Below are 20,170 nucleotides of genomic sequence, written 5' to 3'. Positions count from 1 at the left end.
TGAGGACCCTTCCTAAAGATCCTGCTCTGCCCCAAGAGGAGAGAATTATACTTCACTTGGGTCTCTAGTCTATCAGTCCTCTGGGAATAATAAAGGAAGTAAGCCTAATAAATAAAGGTAGGGTTGGAGTTGAAGATAGGGTTTTGGACTCAAGGTTCCATGGCGGGGAGTGCAGGGGGGAGTGCTGCTCCCTTCTACAGTCAAGCAGTCACAGAAGGATGTAAGGATGTGGGAAAGAAGCATTTCAAGAGACCTCTGGAGAAGATTTCAGAAGCACAAAGCCAGGGGACATCTGGAAGAAGTGAACCTCAGGATCAAGAAGAGAACCAACAGGAAGCAAGTAAAGAAAAGGAGAATGGAGGGAGTAGTGAAAGACCCGCTTCCATAAGAACAACTGGGTTCTGCAAACCCAAGTCAGGCATTATTCCCAGGGTTGTATTGAGGGACCCAGCGATACAAGCACATAGGGATCATATGACGGAACATGCAATCATATGCAAGTTTATGGGGGTATGGCCGACGGAGAGGGCGTTACACGTCTAGATAAGGAGCCATTGGAAGCCAAAGGGAGAAATACATTTACATCTGGGTTCTAAGGGCTTTTTCACAGTAGTGTTCACAAGCCTAGAGGACAAAGACAAAGTGTTTGAAGGGGGGCCCTATTTCTATGCTGCGGCGGGACTCTACATGCGGCCGTGGATGATGAACTTTGTCCTAGAACGTGAAACATTTACATCAGTACTGCTGTGGATCAGACTATACTCCCTTCCTCTGGATTATTGGCTACCAGAATCTTTGAAAACCATAGGCAACAAGCTGGGGCATTTTCTAAAGATCTCAGAGGCAACTCTGAAAGGAAGATATACCTCCTTTGCCCAAATATGTGTGGAAATGAATCTATCTGGAGCCCTTCCGGAAGCGATAATTTTAGAAGTATATGATGAAAAATGGGTGCAGACTATGGACTATGAGCACATACCATTTAGGTGTTGCAAATTCCATGAATATGGGCATCTATATAGAGACTGCCCCACAATCAATAGGGAAGGTAACCAGAAATCCACTGGGGAGAGAGATCACGAGGGTTTCACCAAGGTTGGGAGCAAAAGGAAAGGGGGAAAACGTCCACACAAGAAGGTAAATGAGGACAGACATACAAGACACAACAACTTCAAGATCCTGGAGGAAGAAGAGGGGAACAAGGAGACAGTCCAGGACATGGAGAATGTAACAAAGGAGGTGGATAAGGTAACTGACATGGAGGAAATCACAGTAAACAACCAGCAAAAGGATGATGATACACTAAGTTTGATGGAGATCAGTAGGGACCAGGAGATGACTCCAAGTTAAGTGAGAACAGAGGACCACGAGCTACAGGAGATTCTGGATAAGGAAAATCTAGATCTAGAGAAATTTCTGGAACAAGGAAAAAACATAGGTGTGGACTCTCTGCCAAAAGAGGATTATGACAGGGTACAACAACTCTTTCTATGGAGGTCACAAGCAAAGGGAGCTAGAGTCAAAATAAATCATGAAAGCCAGGAGCCAACTAGGGTCAAGATGATGGAGAATTTACAGGCACAATCTCCAAAGAACTTAGGTAGGAAAAGAGGAAGAAAGAGACAGAATGAGTTGCTAAACGAATGTGGAAAACTACTGATTAACTCAGGTAAGATGAAAGATCTTACCAGTTATTCCTTTACTAACCTTTCTTAATGAAGCTTACAACCTGGAACATTAGAGGCATTGGGAATAGAAGGAAACAAAGAAATCTTCGTAACAGAATGAAAGAAGAAAAACCAGACATGGTTTTTATTCAGGAGACAAAATGTTCGATGGACAAGATAAGGAATATTCATAATAAGTGGTTAATCAAATATGAGTATTTAGAGGTTAAGGCTGATAACTCGGCAGGGGGAATTCTCACGTTGTGGGATCCATAGAAATTTGGAATCTTGGATGCTGAAGCATCCAAGAACTACCTCTCCTTGATATTTCAACCTATAGGGGATAAGGAGATATACATGATTACAAATGTCTATGGACCTCAAAAGCAAGCAGAAAAACTCAAGATTCTCACCTCCCTGGAGGATTTAAGAGCAAGACATCCCATTTTTCCCTGGATCGTTGCAGGAGATTTCAATATGATAAGATCTATTTCAGAAAAAAAAGGAGGCACTAGATAGCTAGGCAGAGACTCCATGGCCTTTCAGAACTTCATTATGAACATGGGACTAGTGGACACTGAAACAATTAATGGAACCTTCACTTGGAACAACAAAAGGGGAGGGGCTTCTCAAGTTGCTTCCAAACTTGATAGATTTATTATTTCAGAGGACCTCCTTCTCACAAAACCCACCATGACAACCTCCATTCTGCCCTTTGGAGGATCGGATCATTGGCCTGTACAGCTGGAAACCACCTTCATGGGCACACCAAGAAACAGACCTTTCAGGTTTGAAAATGCTTGGCTCTCACACCCTAAATTCACTAGTAACATTGATAAATGGTGGAGAGAGGAGCTGAATATTCAGGGTACAAAAATGTTCATGCTCCAACAGAAACTTAAACATATCAAATCTCGTCTTAAAGCTTGGAACAAAAAGGAATTTGGAGATATCTTCAAAGCCAAAAGAGAAACTAAGCAGAAGCTCCAGGAGATCAATCAGATCAACATCACAGAGGGCTTCACCTAAGAGCGGCAAAAACTAACTGACTCTCTGCAGGAAGAATGGGAGGATCGATGCTTACAAGAGGAAATTTTTTGGAGGCAGAAATCAAGGATACAATGGATTAGAGAGGGAGAAAGAAATACAAAATTCTTCCACAAATCCACTATGGCTCACAGGGCACACAATAGAATCACTAAGATCAAAGATTCTCAAGGTATAGAGCTTGTATCTCACAATGATATGGAATCGGTCCTGGTACAGCACTTCTGCAATATTGCAAAGGAGCCATTGGCGGATAGATCTAGGTTCATTGACCATTTTATTCAGTATATCCCTCAGCTGGTTACCAGAGAAGACAACCATAATCTCAACAAGCCAGTATTGGAAGAGGAGGTTAGTGAAGTGATTAATGAAATGCAGAATGGCAAAGCACCAGGCCCGGATGGATTCAATGTAAACTTCTTCAAAGCCTGCTGGGAAACTGTCAAACATGACATCCTCGAGGTTGTGGAAGACTCAAGAAGATCCCAAAAGGTACTGAAGGCTCTGACTGCATCCTTCATAGCTCTTATCCCAAAGGAGGAAAATGCCATGAATCCAGAGGGTTTTCGGCCCATAGCCTTATGTAATGTGGTGTATAAAATTATTTCCAAAGTAATAGCCAATCGATTCAAACCACTTCTACCCTTTCTCATCCCAGAGGAGCAAACAGGCTATGTGGAGGGAAGACAGATCCTCAACAATATCATCCAAGCTCATGAGGTGGTACACTCTCTCAAAAGTAACAAACAAGCTGGTATGATCATTTAATTGGACCAAGCGAAAGCCTACGACAAATTAAGCTGGTCTTACATAAGAGCAATTCTAAAAGCCTATGGTTTTGACCAGAATTGCATAAGGTGGGTGATGGCATTAGTTACCACGACCAATTTTTCCATACTACTCAATGGAGCTCCATCTAGGACCTTCACACCCTCCAGAGGACTCAGACAAGGCGATCTGCTCTCACCGTTCCTCTTCGTCCTCATGATGGAAGGGCTAGGTAGAGCGTTCAAAATGGAAAATGCTGAAGGATGAATTCAAGGTATCAAACTTACCACGGATGGAGAGGCAAACACTCATCAACAATTTGTGGATGATACAATGTTGCAGGGCATACCCACAGTTAGGGAAGCTAGAGCAATCAAAAACATCTTAAATGACTTTGTTATGGCAACAGGCACAGAGGTAAGCCTCAACAAGTCCAAAGATTTTTTCTTTAACACTAATATTGCTATTCAGAGAAACATTACCAGAATTCTTGGATTTCAAAGGGAACAGCTACCATCCAAATATCTTGGCATTCCTCTTACTGACAAAGCTCTAAGCAAGAAAGTGTGGGAGCCAATACTAAATAAACTTCAGGACAAGGTCAAAAAATGGACATTCAGGTCACTGAATTTGACAGGGCACCTTGTGCTCACACAGGCGGTCTTGCAGGCCATTCCCATTTTCATGTTTTTAGCTCTTCCTGCTCCTCAAGGTATTAAGGAACAGATAAGAAACATACAAAGGGACTTTCTGTGGGGTGGAGGGGAAGAGAAAAAGAAGTGGGCTTTAGTAGCCTGGGACAAGCTCTGCAAACCAAGAGCCATGGTGGATTGGGGCTTCATGATCCTGAGACCCTCAACGGAGTTTCGGGAGCCAAGCTTTGGTGGAGATGGATTAAGGAACCGAATGCCCCCTAGGCTAAGCTGTGGAAAAAAAAGTATGCCAAGTACTGGCAGGAGAAGGATCACGTTAGAATGTCTGGGCAAATCAGGGGCTCCCATATTTGGAACCTTGCCTGGGATAATAAAAGTATTGTTCAGCAACATTGTTTTTGGGAAATTCGAGCAGGGGACCTTGCTCGATTTTGGGAGGACAACTGGCAACAAGAACCCAACCTTTATAGGGATGAACTTGCAGCTCTCAAAAGTGACACAAATAGCAAAAGTATGGCTTTGGTAAAAGACTTCTGGGACCAGGGAAGGAATAAGGGAAAATGGAGGAAGTGGAAGGATCTAGGATACAGTGATGAAAACCCACTGAAGACCAAGGCAGAAGCTCTCACCCAGGATCTAGATCATAGAAGGATTCTGATATCTTCCTCACCAGATCAATTAAGATGGGGAAAGAATACCGAAGGTAACTTTAACCTCAAAGAGGCTAAACAGGAAGTCACAGGATTTAACTTTGTGAATCCTGATCAAGGCTGGAAGAAAATTTGGCAAAGTCCACATTGGATGAAAATAAAGTTATTCATCTGGCTAGTGCATCAAAGGAAGATCTTAACTTGGGAGAATCTCCTTAAGAAAGGCTTCATTGGGCCTTCCAAATGTCACCTATGTGGCGCTCATGAGGAGATGATTGAACACCTTCTCAACCTTTGTCCTTTCACTTCAACGGTGTGGGATTGGGTGGCCTACATTTTTAGACAAACTGATAGGGATAGTCTCAGCATATCCAACACTCTGAAGAACTGGAGGAAAAACTTCTCAGGGAATGAGATTGTTAATAAAGCCTGGATTTTGGTTCCAGGCTTTGTCATCCGGAATATTTGGAAGGAGCGCAACAGTTGGATCTTCAAAGAAAAAAACAAGCATGCCCCAACTCATAATTGATCAAATTCTAAGGCAGCTCAAAGACACAATAAGAAGCTTGTTGAGGACCCTTCCTAAAGATCCTGCTCTGCCCAAAGAGGAGAGAATTATACTTCACTTGGGTCTCTAGTCTATCAGTCCTCTGGGAATAATAAAGAAAGTAAGCCTAATAAATAAAGGTGTTAACATCTGGAAGCCCCCTCGTTATGGTTTCTTAAAGGTTAATATTGATGGAGCAGCTAAGGGCAACCCGGGATTAGCGGGCTTTGGGATGCCATAAGAGATGATCAAGGACAAATACATAAAATCTTCCATGCCCACTTGGGGAAGGCCACTAATAACATGGCTGAGCTCATGGCATAAGAGCAATTCTTCAAAATCCTGGTGGATTCAAGTTCACACAATGTTATAATTGAAGTGGATTTGGAATTAATTATTAGAGCGGCTAAGAAAATCAGCAATGGAGCCTCTCCACATAAAGTGTCGAAGCACTGGAAGCTTCTGCGGGTTTTTTACCGCATCTACTCTCACCTCCTTAAAACTGTCAGATTTATTCATGTGAAAATGAAAGCTAATATGTTAGCGGATCGTTTGGCAAATGAAGGAGTCACCAATCGGGACAGGGATTCTAGGTATGCTTGGGACTTGTTACCTCCAGGCAAATTATGGGAGGACTGTCTCAGTCAGGCAACCCAGGATATGGAACTATGGACTAACAGGATAGATCAAAGGGACTCAGAAGACCAGCGGGTGGATGGAGAACCCCACACGGTCTAACCCGCCTTGGTTCGACTGTTGCCCATAGTCTGGAATTCTTTTGATTGAATGATGAAAGGACTGATTCGGATAGCACCACAGGATGAGGTTTCCATTTTTGTTTTGCTTAGTTGGTGTTTGACTGAGAATTTAGGTGGACGGGATTGGCTCAAGATCTGCTCGCGGGACGGAATTGAAGGACAACACGTGGCAAAAGGAAGTGTTTGGTTTTTCCGCGCAACAACCATTCCAAAACCAAAAGTGGTATATCGGGCGGGGTCCGAATGGTTTATGGTATTTTTGAGATTGGATCTGATTCCACGCGTGGCAGGGTGAGGTGAGAGAAAACTGCCCTCATCGGGCAGTTAACTCTCGCGCTTCTCGACCTCCCGATATTCACGAAGACCGTTGGATCTTAGTCAGTTAATCAACGACAGGGATTTGTTTATGCTAGTTGGTCAGACCCGAAAAAATATTAGAGTGGTATGCTTTTAATTTTCGTCGAGTCCATTTGATAGTTTTCAGCTTAGCATGTGGTGAGACCTCTTGTGGACCCACGGCGAGTCATTTGTGGCCTTTTGTGACCTCCGGTTCGATGGACTGGTTCTCCAAGGATTTCTAGTTTCATTTGTTGCACAACAGCACTACAAGATGGCCTTGTGCCTTAACTGTCTGGCGGTTCTCCTCGGTTTTCCTGTTTAGGTTTCTCTTGGTTTTGGGTAATTGGTTTGGTTCAGCCTGCCCTGCTGACTGTTGAACTCTCACAGAGCGGGTGCGGTTTCTTGTAAATTATGTATTTTAGCTAAGCTTAATAGAAGGTCCTACTCTTACCTGATAAAAAAAACATCCTCTTAATTGAATTGGGAGGGAGCTCAGGAAATTCTATTTAGGTAGCATGGAGAATTGCATAAATTCATCGCTTAACTGACTGAGTGGCCAAGAAATATATATTTTCATTACCTAAATTATTGGTAATGATACTTTAACAAGAATAAAATTGTTTTGTTTAATTAAAAGAAACGGTTACCAAGAAATAGTTACCCTTTGCCTGGAAAGAAAAATATAGAGAGGGGAAGAGGAGCTACTGACTGTAACTGGATATAATCCAGTGTGAAAGATAGAAAGTGCTCGAGGGAGAGTCTGGACGTGATTTTTAGACTCGTGGCTGGGATGAGAGACTTTCCGAAATATATTTTCATTGCAGGTTAACAGATAAGTAAGATAGAAAGCTTCTAAAGATTTAATACTGGACTGTAGATATTATTATTGACTTGCAGGTTAAACAAATAAGTAGGATAGAAGGCTTACTTCTGAACTAATAACCATGGAGCTTATGCTAATGCTTAATTGATAATGGATTAATTGAATGGTTACAACATAATTATTTGTTTTATAGAGTAGAAATAGGAATATGCTAATATAAATCCTAGAAAGTATCATTGCAAATATAACTTATCATTAAAATAAAGGGAATTGTAAATATCCTTTCTGGAAAACTTCATATTAACCATAAATATTAGTAGAACAGAAGATTAAAGTTCATCCAAATATTAAACAATTCCCTATTCTGAGTTAAGCAAAACAGCTAACCATAACATGGCAGTGAAACCTTTGGTAGAGCTTATCATCAAAGGTTATACGTAATGAATAAACACTATATAATGAATAGTAGGTAACGCTACAAGAATTTTTGGCAATAAACTATCACAACTGATTAAGTACAGTTTACATAACATAAATGTTGCATAACTGTCGCAGGATATCGATCCACAAGGAAATTGAGAACAATGTATTTACTTCATATTAACACAGTAATAAACTGAAAGCGTGTATTCCTAAACTAGGAGCAATCGATGAAGTGGTCGATGCTATCAGAAAAGCCAAATATAGGCATTCTTGGCCTCTCCTTCAAATAATTAAGAAAGTTATTATAATCCATCCTTCAAATCAAAATGGAAACAGTTTCATAGTCCTTCTTAAACAAACTACCGACAATTGCCAAGTATAAATATTCAACTCACATAGCTTTACATTTCAAAAAAAGGAACTATTGACAGTTGGAGCTTGTCATATGACCAGACAAAGCAAAAGAAACTAGTATATATATTAATAACTTAAACCCGTTTATAAGGAGAAAACCCTCCAAAGAAACCCTTAAACAATTAAGCCCAGAACAGTAACAACAAAAGATTTAGCTCCAACGTGTAAATCAACCGGGACACTGTGAGCTATTAAGGGTTTAATGGCCATGGTCTTGAACTTCAAACCTTCCGAGAATTAGCGTACCTATAATAGAGGTCGAAAATCAGTAGATACAAATTGAGCTAGAACCTTTCATTCATATACATAAGCAGAATGATACTCTAGGAGGGTTCTTACCTGATTTAAGGACATATCCTCGGTGAATCGCCTACTTGTAGACCAACGATTGGACTCAGTTACGAATTAAAAAGCTTAGTGAAAAAAAAATGGATTAGAAGAAAAACCTTATCTAAATAGAGACTGGAATGAAAACTGTTGCTATGAAATTTCGCTGCGAAAGGGTTACCTTTTTCAAATGGTTCATGGTGCTTTTTGTCTCCCATGACCTCCAGAACCTCTTGGGCCATCTATATATAATGGTGATGGACCTTTAGAACAAGTTTAAGGCAGAAACCCCAAACAAACGTCAAACCCTCAAAACTGAGCAAATGAAACTCACTATCTACCAATCTCTATGGCATACCTGCGCCAGTAGGTTCAACTGTCTCTATTGTTTCAAACCACAAATTCAACTGTCTCTATTATTTCAAACCATAGAGAACGCAGCATACTGTTGGTGGCTTTTGACAGACCCGGCCATCGCAGAGCAGCGCGAGACACAGGAGCAATCGTAACAATTAAACCTCCAAGGCTTGGGTGCGAAGAGTTGGTTAGAGGACCAAACCCTACCCTTACTTCGTCGTCAGATTGCCAGGGCTCTGTGAGACACAGGAGCAACCGTAACAATTAAACCTCCAAGGCTTGAGTGCGAAAAATTGGTTAGAGGACCAAACCCTACCCTTACTTTGTTGTCAGATTTCCAGGTTAAGATCAACGGTGGTAGAACGAAATAGATGGCGAGATCGAACACGAGTATTGTCCCAGGGTCCAACTGCTCATTGCATGTTACCACGTACAAGAGCCAATACAACATAATATGCCCTGAATAAATGTGCACAATTAAGGAGGAGGGTCCCCATCTAGATTTCCTCACCTGTTCATTTAATTTAACATATATTGACATATAAGACTATCCAGATTCCATAAGTAAATTTAAATGATATTTATGTGTATCCGTTTGTTACCAGCGGTCATTACATAATGCCTAATAGTTGTATGTTAATGTAACTAATTTTTTTTTATTGATGTATTTTGTAAATCTTTTTTATAAAATTGTCATATAATTGTTACATGTGCTCTACTCAAAGACACGATTTGGTTTGAAGGTGCTGAAACTATGCATGCAAGAAACGTTGTGATGATCATGAAAAGTGCAGCAGTAGTAAATATTGTGTTCATCATTTCCATCTTCTATGACTTCAATTTTGATGGAAACAGAAGATGGAAATGATGTTCGCATTATTTGCTTTGCATATTATCCCGCGGAAAATTAAAAAAAACTAGTGTCAGGACTCTCAGCTTCAAATATCAAGAATCGCATAGATATCAAGAATGGCATAATTCATCCCAACCGTTGTTGTACTCTACATTGATATTTAAGTTCAGTGGATTGATTGTATTTGTAAATTACAATACAACTAGATTGATTGTCGCTATGCGTACATATTATTATGTGAGCTTTTATGAAAAAAAAATTATTATGTTGGTTATTTTTGTATTTTTTATTATTTTTGTTTTTTTTCAATTAAAGTAATTTTGTTTGGAGTCGCTCTCAAGTATATATAGTCTTGTTTATAGACCATAAAATTTGTAAAGGCAAAATATCCCCACTTAACTATTACACCACATCTTATTTATTCATGTTATTTACTGGAATAGTCAAATCGTTTACAGCTTAAACAACCTAAGCAACTCCAAGTTTGGTAGGCTAATGGCTCTTTTTCATTAGTAATTTTTAGGGCTCCCTTTCATTAGTTTTTATTTATCTGTAAATCAAGAATAAATTTTTAATTTCTCAATATATTTATATATATCAAATTTACTTTTTGATATATAAACATAGTTTTATTATAAACATGCTATATATATATAAACACGTTTTCTTTCTTTTCTTTTTATTATATGTCCACAAGTCTGATGGACATGCTGTTACTCGTGGCAATGATTGTCCATGGGAGATTCTCGCATTTGACGGGAATTTTGCCCATCATAGGGCATTTTTTCCGTATTTGACGTTCATAATTTTTTAATGACCGTTTCTCTCGATGTGTTTGTAGTTGTGCAAAACATATTATTGACGGTTGATATTTTTATCAAAACGTCATTTATACCCTTTCCCATTAAACTAAGGAAATTTCCAATATATAGTCACAGTCGCAAATGTTAGCGAAGTCTAGCGGGTAGACTTGACCTGTCACGAATTTCGGGAGTTACTTAACTGCATATTCACCCACATAGCCTACATATGAATATCAGATACCTTGTAAATTTGGTTAATCTAGCTTTGCGTGCAAACAAAATGGTTAGGACTCAGAACAAGGGACCATGTCTAAACAAGTGAAATAAAATCATTGCAGGGGAACGATATGACATTCAATAGGCGCACAAACGCCATAAATACATGATAATGAGAGGTGTGAGGGAGGCTCAATTCATTCATTTAACTCTGTTTTCCATGTCAATCCTGACGCAACTTACATGCAATCACAACCAACTAGAATAAGCTTCGAAATTGCTATGTGGCTGCATTCAGAGCAAAATAGGATTATAAGATTTTTTCCACCAAAACAAAATTCCAACGATGTGAAAGGCCCCTGCATATTCCAACCATGCTTCTCCAAGATTTTGTAAGTTTTTAAAAGATTTATTGCCATCAGTTGACATGGACGATATGATCATCTCCCGTGAGGATTTTTAATCCATTGGCGAGTTGGTGTTGTGGATACCATATATGAAGATCATGAAGAAACCATTGTTCATCAAACTCTTTAGGGGATGCGATTAATAACACAGGCCACAATGGCAAGAATCTGGCTTTCCCCAATGGTGGCGCCTACATTTTACTCAAAAACGACCATTATGACACTTCATATGCAGTTAGTCAAGATATTCTACGACGAAGCGTCTGGTCATGGGGTGAAACCACAGGGTTTCCAATAATTGTTATAGTGTACGATAAAGGCCACAGTTTCAAGATTCACAAGTTTATTTTCAGCTCAAAATGGACTGAATTTCAATTTCATTAAGTTGTTCTGAACACTAACTTTTTGTAATGCTGGAAACAAAATATTTTAACGTCCTTATCTTTTGTTATTGTTTTGAATGGCTAGTTTCCCTTGGTTTCAAGAAGCAATTCCTTGAAGCGGCAACTAATAGAAGGGAATGAGATTTATCTCCCACAAGCCTTCCCCGGCGGGGCGAAATTTTTTGAAATGATAGAAGCTTACTGTTATGGTTCCTCGATCCTCATGAATCCTTTCAGCATTGCTACTCTAAGATGCGCAGCTGAGTTTTTGGATATGACAAAAGAGTATTGCAGAGGTTATCTTTGCAAACAAAGTGAGTTTTATTTCAATCAAGTAATACTAAAAAAATCCAGGAAGACGAGCTTGAAGTTCTCTGAAACTATAAAAAAATTCATCCCTTGTCTGAAGAGATGCGTATTGTAAACAACTGCATTGAGGCAATTTCTATGAGGATACTAATGGGTCTTTTTGAAACAAGATATCAGCTAAACGAAGGCATTTCTGTGGAAAGCTGTGAGGCCTCGTGGATAAATGATCTGTGGACACTGCTGTTTGATTATTTTGGACAGATAATCGCCTTTATTCAAAGGTTGCGAATGAAGAGAAATTCATTGGTCGAGCGCTATTGTTTTACGTAGAGATAAAAATCAGACTTGAATTGAAAAAGAAGGAGTTGCAGCTCACAGGTGAGTATTGCACCTGGAGACTGCACTCAAACAAAGAGAACTCTCTCCGTACACTCTACATCCATCAAATGAGAAATTACATCATTAAGTACATTACTAGAGATCAGGAAGTTGCAACCAAACTCCTAAACTCTAGGAACAAATCCTAAATTAAGGAGATACGTTACAACTGGTGTAACCATTTCTCCATTAATACAAAATAATATTAATTATTTTCAACTCCCCCCCTTAATGGAGAAAGGATTATCCTGAACTCCTAACATCCCTCTAAACAATTCAAACTTTACACGCCCAAGAAGCTTAGTAAAAATATCAGCCATGTTATCACAAGTTTTACAATATTCAACACATATCTCTTTTGACAGTAGTTTCTCTCGATGAAGCAGAGCTACAGTGCTCTGCTTTTTGCTGCTCCATGCTATGACCCTGGATCCAATGCTGAATGCATAACCTGTGATAGATCTTCGATCATCCAAGTTACCTACCTAATCGGAATCTGAAAAAACCTGCTAGAATAACATCAGAAGTGTCAGTGTACAAAATGCCATAATTACTAGTACCACTAAGATACCTCAACACACTTTTTGCTGCGACCCAGTGACTTTCGAGTGGTTTTGACATGAACTGGCTCAACACATTAACAGAATATGCCAAATCTGATCTAGTTGTAGTCAAATATATCAAACTGCCAACTAGGTGTCTGTACATGGTTGCATCCACCTCTTTAGTACCGTCGTCACTGCTCAACTTTAAGTTCTGCTGTAATGGTGTTGTTGTTTATCTGCACTGCTCCATTCCGAACCTTTCCAGCAAGCTTCTGGCATACTTCCCTTGAGTAAGAAAGGTTTGTCCAGAGTCTTTCCATACCTCCAATCCCAAGCAATAATGAAGGTTTCCGAGGTCTTTCCATCTCATACACTTGTGACATCTGATTTCTTTGATCATAATGTTAGCATTACCTGTTATGATCATATCATCTACATACAAAGAAATCAAAATAATTTTCCTTTGTTTATTAAACTTGGTATACAGATTTGGATCATTCAAGCTCCTATAAAAGCCATGCTGTACAAAAAATGAGTCAATTTTCTCATACCACAACCTGGGTGCCTGTTTTAAACCATAAAGTACCTTTTTCAATTTACACACAAGATGTTCCTACTCCTTTTTCACAAAACCTTCAGGCTGTACTAAATAAATTTCTTCCTTCAAGTCACCATTCAGAAATGCAGACTTAACATCTAGTTGGTGTAGCTTCCATTTGTGTTTTGTTGCTAAGGAAATTAGCATTCTAATGGTGTTTAATTTGGCTATAGGAGAAAAGGTGTCATCGAAATCTATTCCCTCTTGCTGTGAGTAACCCTTTGCTACCAGTCTAGCTTTAAGTTTCTCTATACTCCCATCTGCATTTATTTTTGGTTTATACAGCCATTTGCATCCTATGGGGGTTTTACCTTCAGGCAATTCAACCAAATCCCAAGTATGGTTTCTGTTTATTGATTCTATTTCCTCATACATTGCAGCCCTCCATGCATCAGATTTACTTGCTTCCTCATAATTTGCAGGTTCTACAATGTTTAAAAACTTTGACATTAATGCATAATCTTTCAATTTAGAAGGTAACCGAGTATTCCTACTTGATCTCCTTGGTAGGGGACTTACCTCAAATCTGTCTATTTCAGCCTTTTCTGGGCTTGCATTATTGATTACATTTCCTGTTACTTCTTCTTCTTGTTTCTGCTCCTGCTCTTCATCTTCCTTACTGTTTTCTTCCATTAGCAATGGAATGTCCCAATCACTGTTAGAGTCATCCTTTCTTTCTTCAACTTGTTCTAGTTCTAACATTGTAAATTCCCCAGGATTCCCAAGATTGAAAGGACCAACATGTTCGCCCTCCATAAGTCACATAAGGCCTTCAACCAGATCAGAAACGAACTGGAAGCTTCGTGTTTGTTCCCCATTTCCATAGACTGTCAAAGGCTCATTGCGCCAAGCATGAGCAACAAAATTACTTGCAACCCGACCATCATCACGGCACATTCGCGGACCATATGTATTGAAAATTTGAGCAATCCGAACCTCAACATTTGCCCCAACACGCTTGGCAAGTTTGGATATGTTCAAGATTCCCACATCATTAGTTTTGACATTCTTCACAGGATTGTGTTTGTAATGCACAGGGGAAGTGGGGCAAGCCTCCAACAATAAGGGTTCCACAACATCATGCCTTATCCGTTCAAACCTCGGATTGCCAAAATGATGCAAAACATTCTCCTTCCTTCCTGTGAAGAAATTGTCGACAACAATAACACTGTCGCCCCTTGCCATGAGCCTGTCATGTAGATGACTGCCAACAAAGCCAGCTCCACGCGTCACGACAACTCGCAGGGACTTTCTCTTCAAACCTAGGGGCACTTTAGCCCCCGAATTCACCATCGAACCTGAATGATACTGCGCAAACCGAGAAACAGGCGTCTCATAAACAACCCGATGAGGTTTTTCGGGCACAAACCTTCCATTTTCATTAACATTAGAAGCCAAAAAACCAGGCTGAAGGATAAAGAAAGTCGATGCGATGGCGATTCCTATCAAAATAAACAGCATCCGCTGCTCCCTGAGCAAATAATCTACTGGCCTGATAATAGACCACGTCTTTTCTGGCTTAAGAGAGTATTCATCACTGTTATTCATATTGGACTGATAAAATTTCTGATCCTCTAATGAATAAGTCTGCAATGAGCCACCACTGGGAAAGTCCGATCTGCTGCCACCAAACAGATCAGGAACTCCAATGCGCCACCACCGGGCAAATCCGATCTGCTACCACCGAACAGATTAGGAACTCCAATGCGCCACCACCGGGCAAATCGATCTGCTACCACCAAACAGATCAGGAACTCCAATGCGCCACCACCGGGAAAATCCGATCTGCTACCACCGAACAGATCAGGAACTCCAATGCGCCACCACCGGGTAAATCCGATCTGCTGCCACCGAGTAGATCAGGAACTCCAATGCACCACCACTGGGCAAATCCGATCTGCTGCCACCGAGTAGATCAGGAACTCCAATGCGCTACCACCGGGCAAATCCGATCTGCTACCACCGAATAGATCAGGAACTCCAATGTGCCACCACTGGGCAAATCCGATCTGCTGCCACCGAACAGATCAGGAACTCCAATGCGCCACCACCGAGCAAAATCGATCTGCAAAAAAATTACAGATTTTCCAAAGAGAAAGAGGCTGGCGCTTCTCGACGGCGAAATACCCGCGCCGAAAAAAAAGAAGCGATGCGTCTTACGAAATTGGAGCGATTAAGGCTTGATTTTCCACGCCAATAGCACTTTCTGGCGCGCTTGCGCGACTATATCTCTCAAAACCGCGCCAAATGGCACTACTGTTTCTTAATAAATTGTGCCAACCCTTCGTTCCGGTCAAAAATGGCGCGACTGTTCGCGACGAAACCGCGCCAACCCTATTTTCCGCTTAGAGATGATCAGTCATCTGAGACCTGTCTTCAGGTGTTACTGCAGTCCACCTGATTCTACGAATGCTTCTATACACTCCACCGCCACTACAGTGCTGTAATCAATGATGCATCCTAAAAAAAATTAAGGCTATCCCTACTCTGTGCTCTGATACCAAGATAAAAATCAGACTTGAATTGAAAAAGGAGTTGCAGCTCAGAGGTGAGTACTGCACCTGGAGACTGCACTCAAACAAAGAGAACTCTCTTCGTACACTCTACATCCATCAAATGAGCAATTACATCATTAAGTACATTACTAGAGACCAGGAAGTTGTAACCAAACTCCTAAACTCTAGGAACAAATCCTAAATTAAGGAGATACGTTACAACTGGTGTAACCATTTCTCCATTAATACAAAATAATATTAATTATTTTCAACTCGTAGATAGCTGGATCGTAGACATTTTGAGGGTCGGTGATTACAATAGTAATCTTCATGAAAAGTCTTTGGATTGCGGAGATCAGGTGTTTTCAAGATCCGAAAGGAAAGGCGTTATTGAGTCCATCGTCAGGGTTCAACCAGCAGACAATGATGTTCTTCCTATCAGCTTCTTATTTGTGATTATTCGTTGTGCGCTCGCTTGGACCTCCAGCTTCGGGTGCCGTGCTCAGCTGGGAAAAAGAATAGTTACACAATTGGAACAAGCTACAATCAAAAGAATAGTTACACAATTGGAACAAGCTACAATCACTTATTTCCTGCTTCCATTAAAAACATACTAAGAATAAGTTTTTGCTTTCAGGTCCGAAATTAACAGTATGCAACATATTGTTTCTCATTATACAGCTAGTTGACAGCAATCAAATATCAAAACATGCAGCACGAATTCCTACGTTTAATAGAGAAACAATTTAGAAGATTCTTTCTTCAAAGAAGGGATCAAAGGCAGCCTCTGCAGCACGAATCCCTACGTTTCTGTCATCGCAAATATCTGGGATGAATACCTCGCCGAAATCACCTTTGATCCTATGCTTTATCCATTTATATTTTTGAACCTTATTCAGACTGTATCGTCATCAGCTCGCCTTTCGCATGATTGACCTCCATTTAAAAAAAAAATCAAAATTTCACCTCCATTTAAAAAAAATCAAATTTCTTTTCACTTTACTTTCTTTATTTTGTTTTCATGGTTAGATCTTTCACTGTCAAGATTCTTTTACTTGAAGATTTTAGAACAAGATGTTTTGTTTTTTTTTTCTTTAGCGTTTTCTTGTCTTAGTGGAAGCTCCAATATTTGAAGTTCAAAATCTTAAAATCTATATTAAAGCTAATGCCATTGACAAATAGTTTTATAGTTTCTGCAATGCTCAAAAATGTCTTTTTGCATGGGTTTATCAAGCTCACAGAAAGTGAGATTCCCTGGAAGAGTTGTGTAAGATTCTATAATATTCCTCAACTACGCAATTTTCTGCGGGTAATGAATATCAATTCCGATCTCTCTTCTCTGATCGAGCTTCATAATGGAGGTGTGAAGCTCTAACTATTTCTGGAAATCAGCACAGACAAAGAATAAACTATATAGGGATTTTCCTTTTGCAGCGCTTGTCATCCACAATCGTACCACACGCTTTATTTTTCTATTTTCAACGTATATCTCAAAGTTCCTTTTATGGACTTGGCTACGAAAGCATCCGACTGGTCATATATATATATATATGTATATGTATACATATATATATGTATATGTATACATATATATATATGTATATGTATACATATGTATATGTATATGTATACATATGTATATGTATATGTATACATATGTATATGTACACATATATATATATATATGTATATGTACACATATATATATATATATATACATATATATATATATATATATATATATATACATATATATATATATATATATATATACATATATATATATATATATATACATATATATATATATACATATACATATATATCTATATACATATACATATATATATATATACATATACATATACATATATATACATATACATATACATATATATACATATACTTGAATTTTTATACTTATTTTGTTTCTCTACTTTTGACATACATTCAAACCAATCGCTTCTATTTCTTTTATATATAGAGTTATACGGGGAAATTATATATATATATATATTTGAATGTTTTAACACATTTGGCATTGTAGTGTTTCCATTAATGTTAACAAATCTATGAGTTTTATGCTTTGTATGATGTTTACAGTTTTATGGTTATGAAGATGAGCTACAAATGGAGTTAAAGAAACACTTACATGTGGTGACTCTCATGATTGGTTGAGGAAGGTTTACAGAGGATAGGGAGGTGTTATTGAGACTTTTCAAGGATTGGATAAGTTCGGTAGGATTGGATAAGTTCGGTAGGTGTTGGAGAAGGTGTGTTAGATGTTTGGAGCAGATTCACTAGGGTTTGATTGAGTTTTGGGCTGAAAAATAGGGTAACTCACAATAGAGAAACCTTTGTTATAACTCACTTTGCCAATGGACAACTTACGTTACTCCTATATTGAATTACCTCGATTCTATGCACACTCTAGTGAATTCCAAGGGCATTTACTATGGTTTTTTCCCATGTCATTTGGTAGATAAATTTGACTTGAGTTAATCTTCATTCTTGAAGGTGATCAAGTCAAATATGATGAGGAGTATTATTGAGTATTGATTTCATCTTCCATTACTGATAGAGAGTGTGCAATACAGGGGTTGGATTGAGAGAGAATGTTAGCTATAGTATTACAAAGATAATGCGCATATCAGAGCTCAAATTTGAAGCATATTTTAGAGGATGATGGAGTTATTGTATTTCTATGTGCTTAACATGTTTGTGATGTATATTATATTGCTCCCAATATTATGTTGTTGATATAGAGAGGAGGATATTGTTGTAGTTGCTTTAGTAGAGACTTTGGATCAGAGTTCAGATTACTAATATGTGTGTGTTGCACTGGTTCCATTGGAGATTTTATTATTGTATTGTCTTTGGATATGTATTGTTTTTCTGCTAGAGTATGGCAGTGATGGCTGAGTGTGAAGTTTAGATTATTATTGTATGTTTCTGTGGTGTTTGAGTTCCATAGGAGATTGACTGTGTTGAGGTGATGTATTGATTGTGGCTGAGATTGTGTTCCATAGTTTTGTATGCAGATTGGTTGTTGTATTATAGATTTCATTCGATTGTATGAGCATAGTGGTTAATGTGAGTCTAGTATGAAAATTTATGAAATGAACCTCAGAAGTGTTTGAATGAAGAAATTGTGGATCCAGTATGAAACGTTGTGAAACATGGTCAATGAAAGAGCTTGAAGGTTAGGGTCTTGAGTGAACAAGTGATGTCTTGCATATAAAGGGTGTAGCAACATCCTTCACATAGTATCCTAAGAACTTGGGAGTGGTGGCTTCCATTCAGTGGTGGTTGGGTAACACTTATTGGGAGTGGTGGGTTCCGATAAGTGGTTTCTTGCAAAGTTGAGGGAGTCATGGCTTACTGTTGGTGGTGGCCTGCAAAGTCCATACAGGTTGTTTCCTAGAGTGAGTAACATCTCACATGTTTGACAAGTTCTAGCTTGCACACTAGTGGTTCCCGATGACTATGTAAAAGAAGAATTTTATAATAATAGAAGAGCAAAGGAAAGCATTGGATGATGGTTTTCTCCCTTTGGGTTTCCACCTTACATCTGGTGCCCCTTATGTGTGATATTTTTTATGGTTGTTATTATGGTTACTTGCTTTGATGTTCTCATGGTTATGTGCTTAGATCTTTTGTTTATGGTTCATAGTTATGCATAGATCTTGTTATCTGTTATGCTGCTAATGAATGCATGAATCAAGGTTTGTGATAAAAAATACAAAAAAATGGTAAAATTTGTCATAAGTCACAATAATGATTCATGACCTTCCCTGCCACACTTTGCCCCCTCCCTGCCACACTTGAATTTTTATACTTATTTTGTTTCTCATAAGTATAAGTCACAATAATGATTCATGACCTTCCCTGCCACACTTTGCCCCCTCCCTGCCACACTTGAATTTTTATACTTATTTTGTTTCTCATAAGTGAACAAGTGATGTCTTGCATATAAAGGGTGTAGCAACATCCTTCACATAGTATCCTAAGAACTTGGGAGTGGTGGCTTCCATTCAGTGGTGGTTGGGTAACACTTATTGGGAGTGGTGGGTTCCGATAAGTGGTTTCTTGCAAAGTTGAGGGAGTCATGGCTTACTGTTGGTGGTGGCCTGCAAAGTCCATACAGGTTGTTTCCTAGAGTGAGTAACATCTCACATGTTTGACAAGTTCTAGCTTGCGCACTAGTGGTTCCCGATGACTATGTAAAAGAAGAATTTTATAATAATAGAAGAGCAAAGGAAAGCATTGGATGATGGTTTTCTCCCTTTGGGTTTCCACCTTACATCTGGTGCCCCTTATGTGTGATATTTTTTATGGTTGTTATTATGGTTACTTGCTTTGATGTTCTCATGGTTATGTGCTTAGATCTTTTGTTTATGGTTCATAGTT

General features: G+C 39.0%; 1 pseudogene; it reads right to left on the bottom strand.

The window, feature by feature from the left end:
- Positions 1 to 14,024: 14,024 nt before the first annotated feature.
- On the bottom strand, positions 14,025 to 14,813 carry LOC149207312 (UDP-glucuronic acid decarboxylase 2 pseudogene; annotated as a pseudogene).
- Positions 14,814 to 20,170: the final 5,357 nt, after the last annotated feature.

The sequence above is a fragment of the Pinus tabuliformis genome, chromosome 1_2 (genome assembly GCF_031772625.1).
Source record: "Pinus tabuliformis cultivar Carrire ecotype Pingquan chromosome 1_2, CPIR1, whole genome shotgun sequence".
Lineage (NCBI taxonomy): Eukaryota > Viridiplantae > Streptophyta > Pinopsida > Pinales > Pinaceae > Pinus > Pinus tabuliformis.
The sequence above is the reverse complement of the archived record's forward strand: the minus strand, read 5'-3'. Positions and strand labels throughout refer to the sequence as shown.